This window comes from Cynocephalus volans, chromosome 7 (genome assembly GCF_027409185.1).
Source record: "Cynocephalus volans isolate mCynVol1 chromosome 7, mCynVol1.pri, whole genome shotgun sequence".
NCBI lineage: Eukaryota > Metazoa > Chordata > Mammalia > Dermoptera > Cynocephalidae > Cynocephalus > Cynocephalus volans.
The window spans coordinates 130,997,904-131,004,549 of NC_084466.1; positions in this window are offsets into that span (position 1 = coordinate 130,997,904).

Genomic DNA, 6,646 nt, shown 5'->3' on the forward strand with positions numbered 1-6,646 from the left:
AGGAACATCTATTGCATTGTGCTTTAATATTTCAGATCTCTGCGGACTCCCTTAGTATTCCTTTAGAAAGTCTTATAAAATTTGTCCTCTATTTGATTGAAGCAGAGCGACGAGATTATTGAACTTCTGGTTTCTCCTTCTCAGTATAACCTGGGTTTCTCCAGGTCTAAACAGCTTATAGATACACATGGGTCTCCATGAACAGTAATATAATCTCCACAGGTTCTTGCTTTCATCATTCATGCAAGACTTCAACCCAGCATAAAAAATCCTCCTTCTACTCTATTTGCTATCTATTGCTGCATAAAAAAGCAGCCTAACATTTAGTGACTTAAAACAACAATTTACTATTTCTCATAATTCTGCGTGGATTGGGTAGTTCTTCTGTTTCTCCTGCCTAGGCTTACCATGTGTCTGTATTCAGCAGGTGGGTCAGCTGAGGAGTAAATAGTCCTGGATCACCTTACTCACAATTCTAGTGCCTTAGCTGGAATAGTTGGGATGCCTGACCCAATCTCTTTCTCTGTCATCCATTTTCCACATGATGTCTCATTTTTTGGTAGGTAGACAGGGCTTCTTTTACATTGTGGTGGAAGCATTCCAAGAGAATGAAGGTGAAAGCTACAAAATCTGTGGATTTTGGGGCTCTATAACTTGCCTGGCATTACTTCTGCCACATTCTTCCAGTTGAAGCACATTACAATATCAGTCCAGATTCAATGTGTGGGAAAATAGACTGCTACTCTTGCTGGGAGGAAGCACAAAAATTTTGTGGCCATAATTTACCACATACAGTCTCAAGTGTTTTTTGGAGTCCTTAGCTTTTTCAACAAAGTACCACCCCTTCCAGCAGACACTGGTATTTTTTTTAAGGTGTAATAGTCATTCTCCATGAAGCTACCTTCTGGACACCCAATTGCCACTGCAGCATTTGCTGCCACCACTGGTGCCAAAAGCAGGCACCATCATCATGCAAGCAACCCACCACCACTGGAGTCACCACTGCCATGTTGGCCACCCATCAAAGCCACCACCACAGCTAGTGATGGTCCATTACCACAGCAACAGCCACAGCAGCCAGTACCCCTATGGAGGTGATCCACAGACCACTTGTCTGCATAGTCAGAAGGGGGGTCATCAGTGGAGTCCAGGGAAGAAGAGTAACTGAAGAAGCAACTGCTCTACTAGATGACCATACATCAACATAGAGATACTAGAAATATGAAAAAAAAAAAAAACAAGACAATCTGCGTCTACTGAAGGAATACAATAACTCTCATTAACCAGGCTTCATAGAGCAGGAAACCCTGGAAATGAGCAAAAAGGAATTCTGAGTAAAAATCTTAAGGATATTCATTGAGACACAAGAACACACAATGAAATGACATGCTGAACTGAGCAAAAACACCAAGGATATGAAGGAGGAAATTTACAAAGAAATCAACACTTACAAAACAATGTAGCAGAACTCATGGAACTGAAGGAATCAGTCAACAAAATAAACACAACTGAGAGCTTAAGCAGCAGGCTAAAGAAAGCAGAAGAATGAATTTCTGATCTTGAAGACAGTCTCTTTGAAATAACTCAGGCAGACAAAAAAAATTCTAAAAAATGAAGAAAACCTAGAGAGATAGCAGACAACCTTAAGCACACAAACATCTGACTCATGGGTATTCCTGAAGGGGAGAACTAAGGAAAAGGCATTGAGAACATATTCAATGAAATAATAGTGGAAAACATCCCAGGTATAGGGAGACACACAGACCTTCAGATCCAGGGGGCTGAAAGATCCCCAAACATATTCAATCCAAAAAGGTCCTCTCCAAGGCACATTATAGTCAAACTGGCAAAAATCAAAGACAAAGGGAGAATTCTAAAAATAGCAAGAGAAATGTATCAAGTCACCTATGAGACTCCCCATCAGACTAACAGCAGACTTCTCAACAGAAACTGGGCATGCCAGAAGAGAATAGGATATATTCAAAATACTATAAGGAAAAAAAAACCCTGTTAGCCAAGAATACTATACCCAGCAAGGCTATCCTTCAGAAATGAAAGAGAAATAGTGTATTTCCCAGATGAACAAAAGCTACAAGAGTCACCACCACATGACCAACACTACAAGGAATCCTCAAGGGAGTCCTGAATCTGGAATCCAAAAAATAATAATCACTACCATGCATAAACAAGAAAGAACAAAACCACTTGTAGAACAAAAATGCAAATGAAAAGGAGAAAGAAACCATATCTTACCACCTCCAAAACCAACAAACACTGAAGAGAAACAATAAAAGGGAAAGAAAGAAACAAAAGATATTTAAAACATCCAAATGAAAATTGATAAAATGCCAGAAGTAAGACAATACCTTTCAGTAACAACCCTAAATGTAAATGGATTAATTCTCCACTCAAAAGACAGACTGGATGATTGGATTAAAAATCTAGACCCAACTATATGTTGTCTACAAGAGACTCACATCATTTGTAAAGACACATATAGACTAAAAGTGAAGAGATGGAAAAAGATATACCACACAAATGCAAATCAAAAATGAGCAGGTGTAGTTATTCTTAGATAAAATAGACTTTCACACAAAAAGTATAAAAAGAGGCAAGGAAGGCCCCTACATAATGATAAAGGGATCTGTCCAGCAAGAAGACATAACAATCATACATTTGTATGCACCCAACATTGGAGCACCCAGATATATAGAGCAAACAGTATTAGACCTAAGGAAAGACATAAACCTAAATAAGGTAATAGCTGGGGTCTGAACAACCCTCTCTCAACATTGGACAGATAATCTAGGCAAAATAACAACAGAAAAAACACAGGATTTAAACCACACTTTAAACCAATTGGACTTGGCAGATATCTACAGAACATTTTATCCAACAACTCCAGAATATACATTGTTCTCATCAGCACATAGAACATTCTCCAGGATAGACCATATGTTAGGTCAAAAATCAAGCCTCAACAAATTTTTAAAATTTGAAATCTTTTCAAGTATCTTCTCAGACCAAAACAGATTAAAACTAGAAATCAATAGCAAGCAAAACTCGGGAAACTATACAAACACATGGAAATTCAACGTGCTCTTGAACAACATATGGGTCCAAGAAGAAATTAAATAGTAAATCAAAAATTTCTCAAAACTAATGAAAATAAAGACACATCATACCAAAGCCTGTGGTATGCTGCAAAAGGAATTCTAAGGGAATTTACTTGCAACTAATGCTTACATCAAAATAATAGGTAGATTTCACATAAGCTACCTAATGCTACACCTCAAAGAACTAAACAATCCACTCTCAAAATTAGTAGATGGAAAAAATAATTAAGATCAGAGCAGAACTCAGTGCAATAGAAAGCCCCAAAATGATACAAAAGATCAAGGAAATGAAAAGTTGGTTTTTCTAGAACATAAACAAAATAGACAAACTATTATCTAGGCTAACTAATTTTTTTAAAAATTAGAAAAAAAGAAGAGAGAAGAACCAAATAACAAAAATCAAAAACAAAAAAGGAAACATTACAACTAGTAGCACAGAAACACAAAGAATCATTAGAGACTAGTATAAACAACTATACACCAACAAATTTGAAAACCTGGAGGAAATGGATTAATTTCAGGACACAAACAAATTACCAAGTTTGACCAAGAAGAAATAGAAAGCCTGAACAGATCAATAACAAGCAATGAGCTTGAAGCACTAGTCAGCAGTCTCCCAACAAAGAAAGGCCCAGGACTGGATGGCTTTACTGTTGAATTCTAACACTTTTAAAGAGGAATTAATACCAATTCTCTTCAAACTATTCCAAAAAATTGAAACAGAGGCCCTTCTCCCAAACTCATTCTATAAGGCCCACATCACCCTGTTACCAAAATTAGACAAAGATACAACAAAAAAAGAAAACTATAGGTGAATATCTTTGATGAATATAGACACAAAAATCCTCAATAAAACATTAGCAAATGGAATATAGCAACACATCAGAAAAATTATACATCATGATCAAGTGGAATTCATCTCAGTGATGCAAGGATGGTTTAGCATACGCAAGTCAATAAATGTGATACACCACATCAACAAAATCCAGGACAAATGATTATCTCAACAGACACAGCAAAAGCATTTGACAAAATTCAACATGGCTTCATGATAAAGACTCTTAGCAAATTAGATTCAGAAGGAAAATATCTCAGCACAGTAAAAGCCATATATGACAAACCCACCACTAATACCCTGAATGAGGAAAGGCTGAAAGCTTTTCTCTTAAGGATGGGAACAAGACAATGATGCCCATTCTCACCACTCCTATTTAACATAATATTGGAAGTACAAGCTAGAACAATCAGGCAAAAGAAAGCAATAAAGAGCATCCAGATAGGAAAAGACAAAGCCAAATTGTCCCTTTTCACAGATGACATGATCCTATGTATAGAAATGCCTAAAGATCCTATGAAAAAACTCTTAGAGTTGATAAGTGATTTCAGTATAGTTGCAGGATACACAATCAAAATGTAAAAATTGGTAGCATTTGTATACTGCAATAAGAAACCAGCAGAAAAAGAAATTAAGAAAGCTAGCCCATTTACAAGAGTCACACACACAAAAATTTTCTAGGAATAAACTTAACCAAAGAGGTGAAAGATGTTTATGATGAGAACTGCAGATCACTGTGGAAGGAGATTAAAAAGAACACAAAAAGATGGAAAGACATTCCATGCTCTTGGACTGGAAGAATTAACATTGTGAAATATCCATACTACTGAAGTCAATATACAGATTCAATGCAATCCCCATCAAAATACAAATGACCTTCTCCCCAGAAATAATAAAAACACTCCTAACATTCATATAGAATGAGAAAAGACCCCAAATAGCCAAAGAAATCTTGAGCAAAAGAAATAATAAACCAAGAGGCATAACATTACCTGACTTCAAATTACACTACAAAGCTATAATAACCAAAGCAGCATGGTACTGGCATGAAAACAGACACTTAGACCAACAGAAAAGAACAGAGAACCCAGAAACTTACAGCCAACTAATGTTTGACAAAGGTACCAAGAACATACACTGGGGAAATGACTGCCTCTTCAATAAATGATTCTGGGAAAACTGGACATCCATATGTAGAAGAATGAAACTAGACCTGTACCTCTTGCCATATACTAAAACCAACTCAAAATGGATTAAAGACTTAAACATAAGACCTGCAACTATAAAACTTCTAAAAGAAAACATATGGGAAATACTTCAGGAAGTAGGACTTGGCAAAGACTATATGAATATGACCCTCACAGCACAGGCAGCTTTTGGAAAAATAAACAAATGGGATTATATCAAACTAAAAAGCTTCTGCACAGCAAAAGAAACAATTCACAGAGTCAGAAGACAACTTACAGAGTGGAAGAAAATATTTGCAAATTATGCTTCTGACTAAAGATTAATATCCAGAATACACAAGGAATTCTAACAACTTAACAGTAAAGTAATAAAAAACCCGATTAAAAAAATGGGCAAAGGAGCTGAATAGGCACTTCTAAAAGGGAGAATACAAATGGCCAACAGACACATGAAAAAATGCTCAACATTATTCAGCATCAGGGAAATGCAAAGCAAAGCCACACTGAGAAATCATCTCACCCCAGTTAGACTGACTAATATCAAAAAGACAGAATAACAAATGCTGGTGAGGGTGCGGGGAAAGGGGAACCCTCCTACACTGTTGGTGGGACAGCGAATTGATGCAGCCATTATGGAAAATGGTGTGGAGTTTCTTCAAACAACTGCAGATAGACCTGCCATATAATCCAGCAATTCCACTGCTGGGTATATACCCAAAGGAATGGAAATCATGTCGAAGGGATGCCTGCACTCCTATGTTTATTGCAGAGCTATTTACAATAGCCAGGAGTTAGAGCCATTGTCAGATGACTGGATAAGCAAAATGTGGTATATTTACCCAATGGAATTCTATTCTGCCATAAATAAGAATGAAATACTGCCATTCGCAGCGACGTGGGTGAACTTAGAGAAAATTATGTTAAGTGAGGTAAGGCAGGCACAGAAAGAGAAATACTGCATGTCTTCACTTACAAGTGTGAGCTAGGAGGCAGAGAATCAACATAGTGGAATAGACGGTCCCCAGTGTCTCTCTCTCCCACAATCAACCAATTTACAACTATTAAAAAGCAAAGACTGCTAAGCTGGGGCTGCTAGAGCTCAGGGGGAGAGGAGGAGAGACCTACGGAGTTCATGAAGTCAGGAGAAGCTGCAATGAGAGAAAGAAGGGTCTGCTCTGTTTCTAAGCCCAGCTATTTCAAGGCTGGCCCTGGTGAGTACACAGAGTAATAGCTGACAAAAGCTGCAGCTGTGCCCATTATGTGAAGTTGCTTGGAGACTGTAGGGGGAGAGGGCACTGGTGGCCCCCAGGCCAGCTGGACCACTGACAGGATTCTGGAGACCCACATACAAGTGAGGGGCTACAGACAACTGAAAAAAGGAGTCGCTCAGAGTCTGGTGAGTCATCACAAGGAACCAGCACATGGCCCATCCCATAGGAAGTGTTTGGAGTGTCGGGGGTAGGGGAGACCCACCAAGGGAACATTGGGACACAGCATGGACAGCTGAT